At 39.5% G+C, this 20482-nt stretch overlaps 1 protein-coding gene across 2 annotated transcripts in view; it reads right to left on the bottom strand.

Moving 5' to 3' along the window:
- Positions 1-20482, bottom strand: part of LOC131436376 (leucine-rich repeat-containing protein 24) — a 515985-nt gene that overhangs the window by 109976 nt on the left and 385527 nt on the right. For both annotated transcript variants that reach the window (XM_058605084.1, XM_058605075.1), the window contains one exon: positions 16854-16992. The gene's annotated coding sequence lies outside the window, so the exon portion shown is untranslated. The remainder of the gene's footprint in view (positions 1-16853; positions 16993-20482) is intronic.

The raw sequence follows: 20482 nt of genomic DNA, 5'->3' as shown, positions 1-20482 counted from the left end.
GGCGTAAAGGCATTCTGAGGAGGTTGTTGTTGCGAAGAGCTCGTGCGCGAACATTTATGTTTATTTGACAAAGAAGTGCTGAACAATCGACATTGTTCAACAAAACGTCGGCGATTAGCAATGCACGGGACAGATCACGTCGCACCTTCAGTGTATCGAGTCCGATAAGCAGTCCGCGGCTTTCATAACTCGGCAACTGATGAGGATTATTCCATGGTAACTGGCGAAGAGCGAAACGAACAAATCTGCGCTGTATTGATTCGATTCTGATATTCCCATTATGGTAAAGCGGGTTCCATACCGCCGAACAATATTCGAGCGTTGAACGTACAAGCGAGCAGTAGAGAGACTTCAAACAGTAGATATCTGTGAAGTGCTTAGCAGTTCTCATTACAAATCCCAGGCAACGTGAAGCTTTTGCAACAATGTACGAGATATGTTGCTTGTAGTTCAGTTGTTCGTCAAGAAAAACCCCAAGGTCCTTGGCACATGTGACTCTATCTATCGTAGATCCTCGGAGACAATAGTCGAAACGTATAGGTGTTCTTTTCCGTGTGAACGTGATGATCGAGCATTTACTGATATTTAATGTCATTCGATTAATCTCGCACCACTCCGAAAAAATTTCTAGTTTCTAGGGAAATGGCATTCTCAGTTGTCTTAATAATTTTGAATAACTTAAGGTCGTCGGCAAATGATAATCGTGGGACACTCAGTAAAAAGTTCACGTCATTGAAGTACAGGAGGAAAATCAGTGGTCCGAGATGACTGCCTTGTGGAATGCCAGAAAAAGCAAAAAAATCATTAGATAGATCATCACCGATCTTAACCGCCAACCGTCGATTGCAGAGGTACGATTCAGTCCACTGAAGAATACAGGAACCGAAACCCAGTCGGTCCAGTTTGGCGATAGTAATAGCGTGATTTATTTTGTCAAAAGCAGCGGAGAGGTCCGTATATAAAACATCTGTTTGAAAACCGTTTGACATAGCATCTGTTATAAACGTCGTAAAGCTTAATAGATTAGTAGCAGTTGAGCGTTTCGGCATGAATCCGTGCTGAGTTTCTACGATATACTGCTTACAGTGATTGAAAATATGTTCCAGAACAACCAGTTCGAACAGCTTAGGAATTGCACTAAGTAAGGTAATGCCGCGATAGTTGTCGATATTCTTCCTGTCTCCTTTTTTGTGCACTGGGAACATATAAGAAGATTTCCAAACAACAGAAAATACTCCAGTCGTGAGTGACTGTTGAAACAGTTGACATAAGGGTGTTGCAATACCGCTGGAACATTTCTTCAAGACGACAGCGGGAATGCCATCGGGTCCAGGAGAATTTGATGAAATTCAACGATTGACTCAAAACAGGAACGTTCCGTGCTGCCTGGGAGTTTTGATCCGTTGATAAAATATCTCTAGAAAAAACCCCAGAGAATTTCTTCATAAACATGTCGCAGATTTCTTGCAAGCTAGAAGTCGGTTGATCGTTGTAGTACATAGACGAAGGAAGATCTGGCTCTTTCCTTTTCTCATTAACGTGCTTCCAGAACGACTTAGGGTTAAATTTTAATTTCCTCTGCACACTTCGCAAATAGTTGGCATAACATCGTTTGGCTGTTTTTTTATAAACTTTATTTATTTCCAAATAGTTTTGCCTGAGCAAAAAACCACCTTTCTTGGAATATTTCCTTCTTTTCAAACTTTTTAATTTTCGTAACTGAGCGGATTGCCACGGTGCTTGTCTGGAAAGCTGGCTGATTTGCTTTGGCACATATTGGTCAATTGCATAAATCAGAACGTTGGAAAAGGTTTGCGCTGCAAAATTTATATCATCATTGCACAGTGGTCCAGGAAGCAAAATTAGCAGGAAACAATTGTTTACGCTTTTATTATTGGGCTTAGAAAGTTGAAGTCTTCGGCACGTTAGTTGCAATTAATAAACTGCGTTTTTCGGCCATAGTGGTTTTAGGGTGGTCCTAAAGCAAACTATGAATTAAAAAATTATTTCAAAATCTGGATGAGATAGAACAATGCATCCTTCCACAATAATTTAGAATAATCAATTTAAGGCAACTTTGTCGAAGATATTGGTTGTGTATCTATAACCGTTTTTACATTAGAACGGTTAACATATCCTAAGTTAGGGTGCTTCTTAAAAAAACAGTTTTTATTCAATAACATTTTCATTTGAATTTTCTCAATAAAGTAATGTTCTAAGAAATTCAAGAGCCTAAAAAGGCGCAACTTTTGGTGGAAAAAGATTTTTTTTATACTACCTGGTTCAATAGTTATGATAGATTTTAACAAAAAAATACGCCTTTTTTAAATAACGGTTAATTTTACTAAGTAGTTTTGGAAAATCCCCTTCCTTTCCATGGCCACTTATAAGAAACACTTGGAAATTGATTCGTTGTCGCTTTTCACCATGTAATTGCATATAAACGAAATGAAATTTAAGGGATTTCTCTGAGATCCCCATTGAAACTGAGTGTTACAAACACAAACACTTTTGCATTGGTATATGATATTCGGCTCTATGGACCTCTGTTCAAAAATCAGTTTGCACAGTGATTGTAAAACTTTTCTTTATGAGAAAGATAAAAAGTTTAAAAGTTACATCTTATTATACGTACGACAAATGTCCAAAGAATAGATTGTAAATATTTGTCATGAAATATCCTTTTTCTAACACTCCTTAGTATATCACTAAGCTAGATGTTATATGATAAAATACAAAAATACTTGCACGGAATTTTGATTTAAATGAGATAGAAAAATAACTGTTTTCCAAATTTTTCTCATATTATATAAAAATGTATAAGCTATCACATGCAATCGAAAATTTTTTTTTCGGGTTGCGCCATTTTTGGAAACCGTTATTTAAAAAAGGTGTATTTTTTGTTAAAATCTATCATAACTATTGAACCAGGTAGTATAAAAAAAATCTTTTTCCACCAAAAGTTGCGCCTTTTTAGGCTCTTGAATTTCTTAGAACATTACTTTATTGAGAAAATTCAAATGAAAATGTTATTGAATAAAAACTGTTTTTTTTAAGAAGCACCCTAACTTAGGATATGTTAACCGTTCTAATGTAAAAACGGTTATAGATACACAACCAATATCTTCGACAAAGTTGCCTTAAATTGATTATTCTAAATTATTGTGGAAGGATGCATTGTTCTATCTCATCCAGATTTTGAAATAATTTTTTAATTCATTGTTTGCTTTAGGACCACCCTAAAACCACTATGGCCGAAAAACGCAGTTTATTAATTGCAACTAACGTGCCGAAGACTTCAAATCTCTAAGCCCAATAATAAAAGCGTAAACAATTGTTTCCTGCTAATTTTGCTTCCTGGACCACTGTGCATTGTCAAGAATTTCATTCCAGTCCACGTTTGAAAGAAATGCAACAATACTGTTGTAGTCGGCTCTTTTAAAATTGTATCTGACGGTTTGAGAAACTTTACAGTTATCCAACGTTTGATTTGATTCAAGTACAATGTGCAGGGGAGGATGATATCTAACGGATTTCACTATAGGAATTGCTGCTTCGGGAATTCTGGGTGCAAAATCGGATTCACTTGAAAAGCAAAGATCGAGAATTCTGTTGTGCTCATTTTCGACGTGATTCACTTGACGCAATAGGTTAAGACTGTAACGGTCAAGCAGATGGACGATACCGGTGTGAAAAGAAGAATTCATTGGGTCAGCGAACATAAAGCCGTTGGAAGCAGGGTACCATTTCAGGCCGGGGAGTTAATCGTTTGGTTCAAATAATTCCCAGTAGATTTCATAATTAATGACGAGTTACCTAAGATGATATTTAAGTAATAAGAGGAATATGTTTTAATAAATTCAAATCGTTGTGACTATGTTAGAATTAAATTAGGTAAGAATTTTATGTAAAAGTGATGCTACGGCGAAGAAAAACTTATGTAAACTGGCTTAAGAAATAAACGTATTTATGAAAAAAAAAAACAACACAACACAACCACTTTAGCTCCAAGACTTCATATAATAACCAAGCAGAGGAGCTTACGTCAGCTTATTATTTTAACTCATTTGATAGGAATGGTAAATATACACGGAGAACCCGCAGATCACAAAATTACAATATTGCAATTGTTGTTTCACGCCCTGGTTGTTTCAACTAAAATGTTGTTGATTTAACTAACATATCTGTTGATTTTGACATAACCATTCAGGTAACCGAAATTGTTGTATACAAATGCTGTCACTTGGCGGAGAACGAAGACAGCAAAACGCAGAACAAAAAACCTCTTCGTTTCACCAGAAGCGTTTCATATTGAAATTTTTCAATGGTAAATGAACGTCATTTATGTTAGTTACATAGTGGTCGTTTTATGTAAGTGAAAGTATGCAGAAGAATATATCAGTTAATTGTAAAACAAGTTTTCCATGTGTTAAATAGATATTCCTACAGTATAAATGTTTTAATTTCATCTGAGAGTAATGTGTTCTAGGACAGTTCATGTCAATGTTATTAAAACCGCTTAACGCTTAAAAATTTGCTGCTAAAGTGAAGTGGTACTATTTGTATTTTCTTGAAAATGTATCTGTAGCATTAGTTTTACCAATGAGCCATTCTGCAAGTGAAGGAAAAAATTCCTTATTCCCTGTGACCATTTTTCTGGGGAGTTCCCTTTTGAGAATTGTAATCTTTTGGTTCATTTCCATATCCTTTGTGAGTTTAGTAATAAAGATATAAGCAGTTAATTAGGTAAAATTTCGTTGTTCAAGCAGTGAACGATTAGCTGCCCCGAAGAGGCTAACAGTAAAAAATATTTTTTTGCAATTGGCGTTTTAAGTTCAAATAACAGAATAATTGGTTGAAACATATGAGACATTTTGTTGCTTTCATGCATACAAGTAACTTTGCTGGGATTGTGTCTTTGCTCAATTGCACGAGTGCCATCTCATTGAAACGTTTCATTGTTCGCTCAGGGTGTTTGGCATTGCTCAACTGAAACGTTTCATACTTGTTGGGTGTCGTTGCTATGCTGCCAGCACGATAAATCAAAAATGACAGATTAGTTAAAACAACATTCGATTAGTTGTACCAAATTTTAACCAATCAAAATCAGAAAAACAACTAATATTTTAGTTGTTTTGCGATCGCTGGCTTTTCCGTGTAGGCAACAAACAAATAACGTCAAAAGAGGCAGAGAAAAAAACAACTGAAGTCTAATGAATATTTTCATTCTGAAAAAAAAAAAATTTCGGACGCATTGAGGCTTGAATAAAAAGCACCCTCACGTGCCGGCTAAACAAAGTTCCTTTTCGGGCACTTGGTTCGGTATCCTTAAAAGTGCTTTCACGTGCTGGAAAGTTGTCGGCATACTCGAAAACTTTTCACAGCCAACAAATTCTTTTATCTGAAATTGACTCACTCTCTCTGTGTGAGGGAATAACTCATGCTGAATGCGCACACGGAATGTGGTTTCGGTTTCACATCAACAGCGTGACTCCGACCTCCACGCATAACTGGTCCCACGTTCCGTTGAGGTTCTTACCCAGGCAAAAGCTATCCGGAGGCAGGCCTGATATCGTGCCGAGGCAAACATTCTATGCTGTCCTTTGAACCGGTATGCTATTTTCTCGCACGGAACATTTCACATGAGCTCTACAGCAAATTTGAAATGATACTTGAATCAAAATTAATTCATGTTTCAGATATTGTCGAATGTGTTTCATTAAAGTCAAGTGGCACCACTTCGCTGACAGATAAAACATCACCCTAACCTTCATCATACTCCATCCAGGCTCAGGTGACTACTTGCCGTCACCCGGTGAAACAGTGATGCAACGAGCTGGAAACTTGCAGGTCCTTCCCGAATCGAAATTCAGAAACGAATCTAATTTAACATCGAGGTGGCTGTTTGAGCCTCCTCCCTCGCCATCGCCATCGCCATCGTCGTTCGGTTCCGCAGACGCAGTGTCACTCCTGGCCAAAAGATGAAACTGTTAGTAAGTGGGAGTATAATCATATGCAGAAAAAGATTGTGCTTCACGTAATAGAAGTTAGTCCATTTCCCCCACCCCCGTCGTCGTCGTCGTCTGATTCGAGCAGCGGGCATTATTGAGAAGAAGATAAAGGCAGGAATCTGTGCACTCTGAGGAGCCATCTGATGCCTTTCGCGAAACGATAAGAGACTCTGGTAGAGTAGAGTAGAGTAGAGTATAGAGAGCCTTCTCCCGACTTCATAACGTGCCGCGTTTGTCCAGCGTTTGGGGAAGGTGGCGAGGACGGGAGAGAGAGAGAGAGAGTGTTTCACAAGGACCAAAACGACGTGACGCTGGTGGCACCTTGGCACGGCAATGTCGTTTCCCTCGGTTCGCTCCTTTTTCGAAACCATTGTCGGCTGGGATCACCCAGTTCGGAGGCCGGAGAGGCTCGCAAAAGGTGGATGGGCGGAAAAAATTATTGCTATTATTATTCATGAAAACATAACGAGTACCGGCTGCCGCGGGCTCCGGGCTATTTGGACGGGGCCGCGGACTGGGTGTCACGTGGCTCGGCTGCCATAACACAGTGCCCCGTTGGCACTGGATGCAAAACTCGCACCCGGCAAACTACGGATGATGGTCGCCAAGATTAAAGTTACACTAGAACGGGGTTAATGTTTGTCAGCTTGCACGGTTCCCAGCGGGGTGGTTTTGGTTTCGGGATCCGCGGTCGGAATGTTTTCGGTATTTCGATGTGGAGAAGCTTGCAATTGCTGGGGAGGGGGAGGGCTGAAACCATTTCCAAGAGAATTTCGTTTGTTGAATCGACCAACACTTTTCACCGGGATGAAATTACACGTTTGCGGAAACTTTCCTTGAAGCTGTGGGAGCATTTGACAAAGTTGACAAGAAAAATTAGTATGATTACACATTCTGCTGCAGCCATTCGCATCTGTCTAGGTTTATAGTTTTGTATGTAGTTTAGTTTTTGAATAATAAGATTTATGCTTAACTGCTAAGATTTCAGTCCCAAGTGATAACTTTTTTTTTTATTCGGTTATTACCAATAGGACATTATTCGTTTTCCCAGTTCTGTGATTTTTGATGCAGAAAAAAATTGTAAACGTTCTTGCTTTGTGGTCGGGAAGAGGGAAACTTACGAAACATCTAACTATTGGTATGATTCAGTACAAGATTGCATCGATATTTGACGGTATTTTATCATAAAACATATTTAATTTAAAAGTTTGCATTTAGGAAAATGGACACAAATTACCGATTGATGCTGCATGGGTAGCAAACCCATGCAGCAGCAATCATAGTAACTCATAAGTCAGCAGAAAAAAAGTATGACAGCTCTATCAGTCGAACTCCAACCGTGAGGGCAAAAGCTGTGAAGCAACTTCGTTCAGAAGTGTGCGCCTTCAAAGAGCGCCTTCCCGCCGCGTCAAAAACGGATATCGTGCGACCCGTACCGACATCTACAACATCTTGGTACTATTAGATCACAATCAGAGCATCGAAAGAATACCCGGTTCCGGTCGGCCAAAGCGACAAGAAGCTTCGAAGGAAGCTGAAAAGAAAGACCGAGTGAAAACAGTACCTGCCGAACATGAACTTCACATATCAAGAAGCGGAAGAAAGTAAGTTCGAGGAGAAGCTCATTTCACATACCAAGTTGCCCAAGAAGGTTCTGGTATGGTTGACAATCAGTCAGCGAGAAAGGGACGTCAACGTTGCTCTTCTTCCATTCCGAACTGGCCGTGAAGAGGAAAATTTAGAGTACGAATTGCCTGCCGGGAGTTGCGTGGTTCATAAAGAAATACCATAAGGGTGAAGACGCGGTGTTCTGGGGGGATTTGGTATCGGCCCACTACTCGTAGCGATCGTTGGAAGAGGGGGAGCACCAGCTGTGCGACTGTAGCGACTAAATACCGATGCGCTAGTAATTGTAATAACCTTCCATTGGAAGTTAATCAAAAGTAATTATCTGGATTGGCATTTTTTTCACCATCCGAAAAAACTCCACTTTTTTTTTAAAGGAAACATTTAGGCTTGTTGACAACATCAAAATTTATACCTGTGGTCAAAAGATCCGTATCGTAGATTTGGGGGTAAAATTGGGAGATCAAAGGTAAACATTCAGATTTACAATTTTAATAGTTAACCTAAAGGAATCATGAATCACAAAAAATTGGCTCAAGAGACACGTCTCCCTGTTTTTTTTAGGAATGTTTCCCTTTCCATGGTTTCTAATTATTTCCCTGACGGGAAGGTAGGGATAACCAGAACACGGAAAGGAATTGTGTAGTGGGTGTGGTCAGAAATCATGCTCAAATGGACTACCGGCTTTGGATATATATCGTAATTGGAATTGATTCAAGATAAAGACAAATGACAGATGATAAGCTGGCTTACAATCGTACTTCTGAAAATCTTCATTTTTTTTTCATGATCCTCAGAGAGGAAAATCCTAAGCCAACTTGTTAACTTTATTAGCTACTAAGCATCAAAGCATTTGTTTTGGTGTATCTAGCAGGCAAATGTTTGCGGTATTTTTCGTTAACTGAGTGCAAATGAAAAAAGACGGGTGGGTAATGTCAGAGACATAACTGGATGACGTGAATACGAATAAAATTGGTACACTTCCGAAAATCAGTTAGTAAATCGATTGTGTGAATTGAGCAAGCTTTCCCCTTTTTCACTAGAATTACGAAAAAAAAATAAAATTTAATTTAATGCAAATATAATAAACATTAAAATATCTGACACCACTTGCACACTCTGAAGTCATCGAAACGCATTCAAATGAATACACAAAATCTAATTAAAAAAAAGCCAAGAAAAAATGCGAAATTTTTTAAATTAAAATCTATTAAACTGTAAACCTTCACTAAAATGATTATGTTCACTTCTGATTTGAGTAGGTATTTCAACAGATAAGTAATTCTAATAGTTTTTTAGATAACATTTTGATCCATAAAAAGGACTGATTTTGCGTAATGTTCCCCATCGTTGTCCACTTATCGTTGTATTTTGTTCCAATGCAAATGACCAGCAGCAGGATGACGCAAATATATCGAGTGTTAACGTTTTATACCTACCCGTGTACGACGAAGACGTCATAATATTTCTTCTTTGATACTTGTTTATACCAAAAATTTCAGAAAATTTTAATTTTGAATTATTTGTGATTATGTCATACAAGTGATAATGTAATCATAAATTGATGAAGATGTTTCCGATGGCATGTAGCAAAAAATATGTTGATACGTTAGATACAACAAGAGATATTCACGCTCACAAACTTATCACTCTCTTAGAGGGGACATTTTGAAAAGGTCCTCCAATATTTTGATGCTCTTTGAAGAAAAAAAAGGTTTGTCAAGTCCTTCACAATAAGCTTCCGTTTCTGCAATGACCTCAGCGTTCGACAAAAAATTCTTTTCATGAAAAAACCTTTTCAGGTTTGGAGATAATAATCGCTGGGGGCCAGGTCTGGAGAGTACGGGGGATGATAGACCAATCCGTACCGCAAACCATTCAAATTCACCGTTACTTTAATGCATGAATGCACTGGTGCGTCTTTTTCCATAGGTTCCATAGAACTCGTCTGACACGGTTAGCTGTTATTCAAACACTAGTGGATAGATTGTCATGAAATTTGGTATTGGGCCATCTAGAGGCTTTTTCTCAATAAGGTCGTGAAATGGTGAGATAACTAAGTCCTCACAAGTTCCTATCTCATGCCTCCCCAAGCGTCTATGATGACATTTGGTCAATAGAACAGCGTCGACTGGGTGCTATCGCCTTCTGCGTTAGTAGCAGAATGAGAGGGTGCGAAATGGCTTGTAGTTTGAAGCTCATCCTAAAGTGCAATATTTATGGTAGTATATTATATTATATTATGTTATATTATATTATGATATATTGTGTTATGTTTAATCAATTATATCATATTATATTGTTTTGTATTGCATTAGGATGTGATATATTATATTGTACTGTATTATATTATATTTTTTATATAAATTTATTTTATATTATATTATATTATATTATATTATATTATATTGTATTATGCTCAAGTATATCGACAACGGGGAGGGGCAGGGAGTACAAGTGAATAACTGGATGATGGAGTGGATTGCCAACCTGAGTCACGTGGCGGAAGCTTTGTGTTTTTCCCTGAAGGTCTGAAATGAGGAAGAGGCACCTTTTTAACAAACAAACCATCAGGCGGGTTTAAGCTGGTACAGCGAAATTCTTTAATATATGGCCGAATGTTCTTGCTGGAAGGCGCCGGGTCCTCAGAACCCATTTTGGCCTTCTTAACAGCAATTATATGAAAGTAATATTATATCAAGTGCAAATAGAGCACTTCCTGTTCCGGATATACAACTGACAAACTGCTCTATTTCATATCTAATTTCTGGTGATCGCCGTTTTTTCCATGAAAATTTTTGTTTTCCAAAACGCCTGTGGCAATCAATATAGACTGAGTTTCTAGTAGAATTTATTTTCATTAACTTGAATTGCTACTCCTGTAGTATGTTTTCAAAACCGAACACGACCCGAACCCGATTAAAAATAAGAAACTTTTACCGTGCCTGTCCCGAACCCGAGAATAAATTTTCTTTTTAACTCGTCCCGTAACCAATAAAAAAATAAAGAACTTTACCCATATCCGACCAGAACCCGAAAAAAACGAAACCCGACCGAATTTATTAACCCGAATTCGACCCGTAGTCGTGGAGAATTAAAGAAAAAATCGGCGCCCGTACCCGACCCGAACCCGACAAACATATCTTTTTCTGTAGGTTCGGGTAGGTTTTTTACCCGAAACCCGATCATCTCTACTGTGTAGGTTGAACTGCTAAGTTACAATGGCAGCTTGATTCGAACTGCTAGCGAACGAAGACAAAACGAGCTAGGATTCAAATAAATAGTGTGGAACGTTCGGTTTCGAAACTACGGGGTAAAATTTGTTTAAAAACAAATGAAATAATGTGCATTTGATCTTCTCAAAGAGCCATCAATTGATTGCTCTTTCCATAATGTTATCTACCATTCGACAAGATCGATTTGTAGCCGAAACCTGACCCGAACCCGACTGGTTGGTACTGGTCAGGTTGGAAAAAAGATATGTTTGGGTCGGATACGGGTGCCGATTTTTTCGTTTTCAACAGGTACGGGCAAGAAAATTTGGCAGGGTCTCGGGTTTCGAGACTTTTTTCGGGTTCAATTCGGGTACGAGTAAAGATTTTGATTTTCGATCGGGTACGGATCGGGTTCGGGTTTGAAACAATGGCTTACCCGACCATCTCTAGTATGTATGTGGGAGCATTTTTCAAAGATTTTCCTTACCGCTAAATTTTCTTAGAGATTTTCTTACCGCTAAACCGATTTCAATAGACTTGGACTAGTATTTGATTCAATGAAAAAGTTTGAAAATTAAAAAAAAACGGCAGTCCATTCCGGTTCCGAAGATATCATGGTATAAGTAGCGTAACCGACAAAATGTACTTTTTTCCACCCAGCACAATTTTATGATGATGATGAGGACGATGATGGTCCCGCCTAATAAAGGGTGATTTTGGGAGGTGGAATTTTTTAAGAGGTATAGGATTAGATTAAAAAAAAACAAACAATTAGGAAAAATTGAAGAAATCTTTATTGGAATCGATAGAACGATCAATATAATTTAATGTTTGAAAATTGATTCATGTTTCGCTTTAGATGGCCCTTGTACAAGGTCCATTTTTGGCACACACACTCTCCAACTTATCGACCGGTATTCCACGAATAAATGTTTTAATATTGGCTTCCAGTGCGTCAATCGTTTCTTGTTTATCCTTGTAGCAATGTGCTTGAACATGACAACATGGGCTTAAAACATGAGATAAACTGAGTTCACTGAAGGCGGCTTTGAATTTGGTCATTTTTTGGCGTGCCGTTTGGGATGTGGCACCGCCTTGTTGAATTCACTTGTCAGGCATGCCCAATTCTTCCATATTGAGCAAAACAAAAAAAAGTCAATCATCACACGGCAACGTTCCGCACATCGTCGTTTTTAAAGAAGTTCGGCCCGATGATGCCACTTGCTTATAATCCACACCAAACAGTGACTTTTTTTGGGATGCATTGGTAACTCTTGCAATATTTCTGGTTGGTCTTCATTTCAGATGCGGCAATTTTGCTTGCTGCCGTATCTATTCAACCAGAAATGAGCCTCGTCGATGAACACAATTTTACGATAAAAACCTGTTTGAATCTACTCAGTGGTGTAATGATGCCTTTCTCATATCAATCATACTATCATATATAATACTTTGGTATTCTTCAAAATAACTTTCTTCGATTCTTTAAAGAATAACCGAAATTGGTTTGTTTGACCGTCTACTGATAAAAACTATCAATTCGAGAAGATTTGAGGTCGATTTAGAAAACTTTTTAAGGGTTTTTCGCCCTTTTCAGTGATGGTATCAAATTTTTAATACAGTTTATCCTATATTTCCGGATCCTGAAGTCGGATCCGGATGAAATTCAGGAATTACTTATGGGACCACAGGACCTTTTCATTTGTGAAAATCGGTCTCGCCATCTAAGGTGTGTATCGATAAGTAGTTAACAACATTCAAACAGTTATTACTCTGAAATGGCTTAATTTTTTGCAGCGTGTTTAGCGGTGACATGTTTGTTTACATGTCAATAACAGCTGCGCAATCGATTGGTTTCGGTACGGTTGATCGTGTCAATGATGAGTCGAATTGATCCGGAAACGCGAAAGAAAATTCTGCACACTTGGTGCTCAGAAAGTGGTGTCACGTGCAACGAAAATTGAAAAACGGGGGAAAGTGCACCACACTAGTGTCAAAAATATTATCGAGAAGTTCGGTAAAACCCTTTCCATGAAGGGTTTGCCCCGATCCGGTAGGAAAACGGGTCCCAGCCAGCCCGGCCGGGACTTAAAAGTGGTTGAGTACATCAGGAAAAACCCATCGGCGTCGATGCGGGATTTGGCCAAGCAGTTCAACACCAGCATCGGAATGATTCAACGGATCAAAGTTCGGAACTCCCTGAAAACGTTCAAGAAACAGAAGGTGCCGAAAAAGTCCCTGGTACAGCAAGTTCAGGCCAAAACAAGAGCAGTTTTCCGGATTCTACAGAATAAAAACGGATGTATCCTGATCGACGATGAAACCAACGCCAAGGAAGATTCTCGAGCGCTGCCCGGACCGTAATATTATACGAAATCGGTGTACCGGGACCTGGACGACGCTGACACCACATTGGCGATGGAAAAGTTTGGGCAGAAGGTGTTGGTCTGGCAAGCAATTTGTACCTATGGTTTGCGGTCGTCGATTTTCTTCACGAAGAGCACAATTAACGCCAAGGTGTACGAGGAAGAATGTTTGAAGAAGAGAATGCTGCCACTGTACATAAAGCATAAGATTCCTCCTCTCTTCTGACCGGATTTGTCTTCAGCCCACTACGCCAACTCCGTTCTACAATGGTTGTCAAAAAATAATGTACAATTCGTGAAAAAGGACATCAACCCACCGAACTGCCCGGATCTTCGGCCAATTGGAAGGTATTGGGCAATTGTCAAGCGGCACATTCGGAAGGAAGGTACAGTGTCGCAAAACATGCAGGAGTTAACAAAAAAACTGGACAGCTGCCATCAGGAAAGTCACAAAAGCAACTGTGCAGAATTTAATGAAGAATGTCAAATTCAAAGTGCGAGCGTTTCACAGAAACTAGGATTTCCTTCAATATAATCAGTGAAATGCATAAAAATGTAATTTTTCTACAATATATCGAAAACGGATGTCAAAATATGTTTTTTTTTCGCTTTTTTATTCCATAAACCATGTTGCTAACTACTTTTCGATACACTCCTTATGAGAAAAGCTTGAACACATATTTTCTTTTTTTTTGCACATTTTACCCCATAACTCCGGAACCGGAAGTCGGATCCAAATAATATTCAGGAATTTTGTATGGGACCACAAGACCTTTCATTTGAATCTAAGTTTGTGAAAATCGGTCTAGCCATCTCCGAGAAAAATTAGTGAGTAAACTGAACAAGACACGATTCACGCGTGAACTGTCAAAAACAGTGTTGCCAAAAAGATACCAACAAAAACATTCACCCTTTACCTCTACAAAGGTGCGACCTGGACGATTGATCTAAATGGTAAGAAATATTGCATCACATAAGTTTTAACCAGTAAACAGACTAAAAACGGTCTGATTAATCCAGCACGTATATGTTCTCCTTCTAAAGAACGACTGAGAACAAGAAAACATTCAAAGATCGATGATTTTATCGCAGATAGCTCAACGAATTTCGATATACTATGAGAAAATCATGATTTATATGACAAGAGAAAGGCAATATGGTAATCACTAGGTGGATTAGGGTCAGGTTTTTTATGAGCTTGTAGCAATCACGTGGTTTCAATAAAAAAGTTTGTTTCCGTCACTTCGATATGGTTGCCTAGCTTATCGATTAAGCTTTCTTTCCCTACCTAAAGTTGGAAGAATGAACATTGGGCGGCTATTTAGAATGCGCCGCTTGCGTAGATGCCGATTGCCTATTCTCTCCAATTCTGTCTCTCTTTGCTGTATCGTGACCTTTGGACTCGCGAAGCGACGATACGACTTACTTTTCATGTTCTTGATATTCAAATATTGACCCGAAGTTCGTTGATTTGGGGATATGAGACGGTTAGATGTGGACTACTAAAGGGAAAACGAGAATTCGGTTCGATTCCGAGTAGTGCGATTTCCGGTTTCTTAAATCCAAAATCTCGTATCTGAGGATTAACAGTTTCTCTGATCAATCATTTCAATTTGATCAGTGGAAGAGATCAGAGTGGTTAAATTTGTGTAGTTCGTGTTCGAAACAGGTTAGTCTTACAACATGAGACTTTTTTTAAAGCAGGCAAAGTTACAGAGTTTACTTTAAATAGGTATTAGCGCAGTTAGGAGATAGTTGCAAGTGCGGAGACTTTGCGTGCAAGTGCGAAGACCATCAAAAGGTAATAAAAAGGTTAACGTACGGCGTGTAGACAATAGCTTACAATGTCGATCAGCCGTACGGCGGCTTTTAATTTCAGATTTTGCGCTTGGTGAAGCTACAACCGCACCGCCAGCAAAGTTCATCCGTTTTCCTGCCACCACGTCTGATCCATCTTCTCGTGACCGTATGGTTAGTTGCCATCAAAACGAAGGAAACAGTGATTCCACGTGTCATCTGCGGCCATCGAAAATTCGCCGCGTGCCGGACTCTGCTCCGTTTTTTGTTGCTGGTATGCTGTTTTGAGGTCCAACACTACCAGCAGTTACCCTTCAACCCGAGGACCTCACCCGGAGAACCTGCGCTAGGAAGCGCAAATATCGACAGCGGCACACATCTGCGCGGAATTAGTACCGTGCGCAGCAATACGACGTAGCAGGTACCAGAGAGAAGGCTGGTCGACTGATAAGAGTGAGTAAACGCCTAAATCCCTGCGCAGGGTGATATAAAAGCTCCGAAATTATAGTACAGTCCAGAATCTCCACCCGCACTTGCTAGGGCCCTGAACCGGGAAATAAAATGTATTTTTTTTGTATATAGGAAATGTAATTAGGAGTAAGTTAGGATAATAAATGTAGTGTGTCGAATTAATGTTCGAATATAGTTTTAGTGGTTAGGAAATTCGAATAAATGTTCGAATTTAAATAGAAACCGTTTTGTGTTTGTTGGTCGAATAAATGTTCGATAGTGATTCACGTTTCTTAAGATTTTGTATTGTCATTTGAAGTGATGTTCCTGTAGTTTTGTCTCTTTAAAGGGTCTCTGGTTCGCGGTCGTCTCGTTATAGTTTTGTGTTTTAGTACTCTGGGTTGGACTGCTCGGGAAAACAGTCCCCACTCTGGTTTTTTCGCTGGCTATTATTTGGTTGTTTTTAGGGATTCTGCCAGTGAGGAATCTGGGAGTTGGTCGGGAAAATCGGTTGTCTATTCGCGAATTCGTTAGGTGACCTTTGACGTTTGCGTCTTCTGTTTCGTTTCCCCAAGATTATTGTAATCTGACCCGCTCTGAGGCGGAGTTTCTAGTCGGGCAACCTTTGAACGTGACAAGTGGTCCTCGTAAGAGGTGACGCTTAAGCCAGTTCGTAGATCTGGGAAACGATACAGCAGACAGTTCCGTAACACCGTAGTGCACTCTACAAGCTCTTCTACATCTACAACTGGAAAGTATTAACACACACAAAATCATCTCTCCGCGGATTAAAATATTTGGCGTAAGCGTAGTGGTGCTTTTGAAATCGACCAGTAACTCAAGTGAGTTGAACTTACCGGTGATGAAATACAAAAACTATGATTACCATCCTTAGCTTCCTCGCCCGCTATACAACCCAAATGTTGCACCTTCGGATTTTCTATATGTTCCGACAGCTGATGGGCTTCAGTAAATGGATTGACTCGAAAGCTCCAAGTTTATTTGGAACGAGACCCGAAAGCTGACTTAATACAATTAGGCTCAACACACGAAACACGAACGAAACAATGTTTAATAACCCAAACTTTTGATGACTATTAATAACAACGTGCCTCAAAGTACGTCCGTATTCGATCTAACTGTTCCGAAAGTTAATCAACAATTCCCGGTTCAGCAAATCAACCACAATTTCTACCACCGGTTCGTTCCGCCGCACAGTTCGACTGTTAGGAAACTCGTCCGTAATCGTCCGCCGTGATCCAACGAGAGACGAGTCAGCCGTGCAAAGGGCATTGACGCACTGAACCGTGTCCCATCCGCGGAGAGGAAACCCCTCCCCGTTCCCTTTCCCGTTCTGATTATATTTCAGTATCGAACATTTCACTTACCATTAATAATCGAAGCCAGCAGTCATCGGTTGCGATTGCTTCGGAACGTTTTGCGTTTTGTAGATGTGTGTGTGCGTGAGTGTTGCGTACTCTATCTAATTGACTGTGAAAATGCTGCGGTAATCGGCTTTACTGGGTTCTGAAATGAAAAGTGTGTGAAAGAGAGAGAGATAAAAGAAACCATTAGTCAAGGCAGAGCGCTATCGAAAGTTATCCTCACGGGCAAAACTATTGGTCATTAAAGGGAATAAAGTGGTCATTAGGAGGAATCGATTTCCCGGTGGAGCAATCGAATTGGCCCCCGATGCTCAGTACACTACCGGCGATGAATCGGTGCCGGGTGAATCCCAAAATGGAATTACGATCACCACCACCAGGAGGAGACCGGAGTAATTATTTACACCTGCTGCCGTTCGCTCGTTCGTATGTTCTAATAAATCGTACGTCTAAGGAATTATTAACTGCAGTGCGACGGACAGGACCGATAATGCCACCACCGGTGTGTGGATGCGGATGTGATGTGCCGTAATGCCACGGATGTCAGTTCCATTTGTAATGGGGGTTGGCCGATACCGACTAGGGCGCCCGGACCATGTTCCGAGCTTAAAGGATTACCGTCAAACAACCGGTTTCGATATTGTTCTGCCTGTCCGTGCCAGTCACGTCACGTTTCAAAACACCGGACAAGTGCTCAAGCTTTCTCTCTCTCTCTCTGCTCTGCTCTGCTCTGTTCTGCTCTACTCGAGAACGAGTATGGGAGCTTTTATTTTTGGGACATGTGAATCCCACCACCACCACCACCACGTGAATATGAACAATTTACGGATGGATTCCGATGCGGCGAACCGTGTGTCACGGAATTCATTCAGGCGTGATGAAGTGTGTATGCGTGTACTCGAGTAAATGTGAGTGTGTTTTACGTGCTGAAATTTATGATTGGCAGCTCGTTTTCTTGCTGGTCCAGAAGTGATTCCCGGAAGATTGCCAAACGATCTGTTTTTTTTTCTCTCCCTGTTCCTGAACCGACGGACGGCGTGTGGCAGACGTCACACGGCCATCGCGCGTGGAGCCCCCGTTCTAATGGGATGGAGATGTATTATTAGCTTGTTGTTCTCCCCCCCGGGAATGGGCAGCTTGTCGTCATTGTCCCAGAAGCTATCGTACCGGGGCTGGCTTACGGTGTGCAGCACGGGGGGAGCGGCCGGTCAGCAGCTTGTCGTACGATTTATTACGGAACATGATATATTATCATTGGAAACGGATGGTTCTGCGTCATTTCGACGAGGATCCTCGATTTCCTAGTTGAGACCGTATTCTTGGGCACTTGTTGTTGTTGTTTGTTGGCTGAAACGGAATTCGGGGGTTGTTCTTTCTTTTGCCGGACAAGGTAATTCTGCAGTATATATGAATTGGCACGTACCGAATGGCTTCCATTCTAGCTTCCACTATTTCGCTTCACTGGAGGAGGGCGGTGGCAATGTTAGAGCAATGTTGGCATACATCGAACAGTCAAGCCAATTAGCCAAACGATGGGAAAACAGCAATTCCCCGGTGCGACATGCATCATTTTGTACACGGCATCGGTATTCTTGGGTATACATTTGAAACTTCCGAGATAAATTTCATGCTGAATCGTTATATTCTGACTTTCAGAAACTAGATATTCGTGATCAACACCACGAAAGTCAATTCGGTTTCAGTTTTTTTTTGCAATGACTGAGTGGAAACATATATTGGAGAAGTCAAATGAATGGAAAACTAACAGAAAAGATGATTTTTTGGAAAAAAACGAAACGTTCAGAGACAGGACTCGAACCTGCGTTCTTATGAATTCCGTGGATACGCGCTACCATTTCGCCACCCTAAGCCTTGTGATAGACACCGCTCTAACACACGACTAGGCATGGTAAAGCATACATCGAACATGGTCTACATCCTGGGGTGGCATTATGTATCTCGATTCGACTGAAATTTTATCGAATCGACCACGTTTCGTATTATGGTTCGCGATTCGAAGTCGATCATCGAGCTTCGTTCGACTTCACTCGAAGAAGTATTAGATTATCGAGAAGTTTTGGCATTATGGAACCAAAACGATCGAGCTCGTAAACGACTGAACTCGATAAGAAATGGTCGAAAGCCTTATTACTATCGACTATGAGTTTTCGAATACGTTTCTTTTTTATTTAGGTAGTTATCGATAACATCTTAGATTTTCATAAACATATTAGTATTGATATTCTTTATTTTAATGCATTGTTTTGTATATCGTTATATATATTTTCTGTGTTTGGCATATTATGTACAAGTCGAACTGTTTTTTTCATTATAATTTCAAAAGTTCATCGATAAATTGTGTACAAGAACACGCTTGAAAAAATTCTTTACGTTTTCAAATGGAGTGGAAACGAATCTGCTTCTTGATTTAAATTTCAGAAATGTGTTCATGTTAATTTCGTGCGGCAACTTAAAACCGCAGTATTACAAACAGTTTGCTTCTTTTCAGTACTTGAACTGAATAAATGTAATCGAAAATACTCGAACAAGGGGCAAATCACTCTAAACTTTGTCTGAACTCAAACAAGTTTTACCGGGAGTAAAAAAGTTAAGCAGGGATCTCGCTGGATTAGAATGGGATTAGAAAAGTTTAGTCGAGATCTGGAAAAGCATTATTTTGACATAAGAAGCTGTAAACGTGGGAACAGAGATGCCAGATATTTTCATAGAAAATCTGTATTGCTTCGTATAAAAAATCTGTATTTATCTGTATTCACCAATGAAAGGAAATTTCGGAAATAAAATGATGTTTAAAGATGTTATTCCATTAGATTATTGTTATAGAATGGCAGATGCAATGATCATTTCTTTATATCGTAAGTCCTTGCCGCACTGACAGGAACATTCAACGACGAAATTTAATTGTTTTTGTTACTAACCGCAATTGAATTGTAAATCCATATACTTTTTTCGTTTGAAAATGAAGACTTGAAATTCAAACATGTAATTCAAACGTCCAATACACAACGTCAAGTCAGGTCATACAACTTTTCAGTCTGACAATAAAGTTTCATAACGCCATGACTTCCTCGAACATCAGATCATATGGGCAATCAAACACGCTCAGATGGAAAAGTTTAATTATTTCTTTCTTACTTTTTGTGGTGTCTGTATAAATCTGTATTGAATTTGAGAAATCTGTATAAAATCTGTACTCTGTATTAAAACTACATGCGCATGTAAAAATCTGTATAATACAGATAAATCTGTATAAATGGCATCTCTGCGTGGGAGCTCGAATGACAGACACACTTCAAACAAGATTAGGCAAAACTAGGTTGGATTAGTTTTAAATTACCCAAACTTATCTAGACTAGTTGGGATTAATTGAGATTAGAGAAGATTATTTTGGAATGACTGTAGTTTATTAGTATGAGATTGTCTAGAGTTTGAGTGATTTGCCCCTTGTACTCGAACAATAATTCAGTTTAATTTTTTTCATGGTTGCAATGTGTATGGGTTTGTTTACCTATGTATGTTATGACCAGAGATGCCAGATATTTTCATAGAAAATCTGTATTGATTCGTATAAAATATCTGTATTTATCTGTATTCGCTAATAAAATGAAATT

This window comes from Malaya genurostris, chromosome 1, assembly GCF_030247185.1.
Source record: "Malaya genurostris strain Urasoe2022 chromosome 1, Malgen_1.1, whole genome shotgun sequence".
In the NCBI taxonomy this organism is placed as follows: domain Eukaryota; kingdom Metazoa; phylum Arthropoda; class Insecta; order Diptera; family Culicidae; genus Malaya; species Malaya genurostris.
Note: the sequence above shows the minus strand (reverse complement) of the source record. Positions and strands in the feature narration are given on the sequence as shown.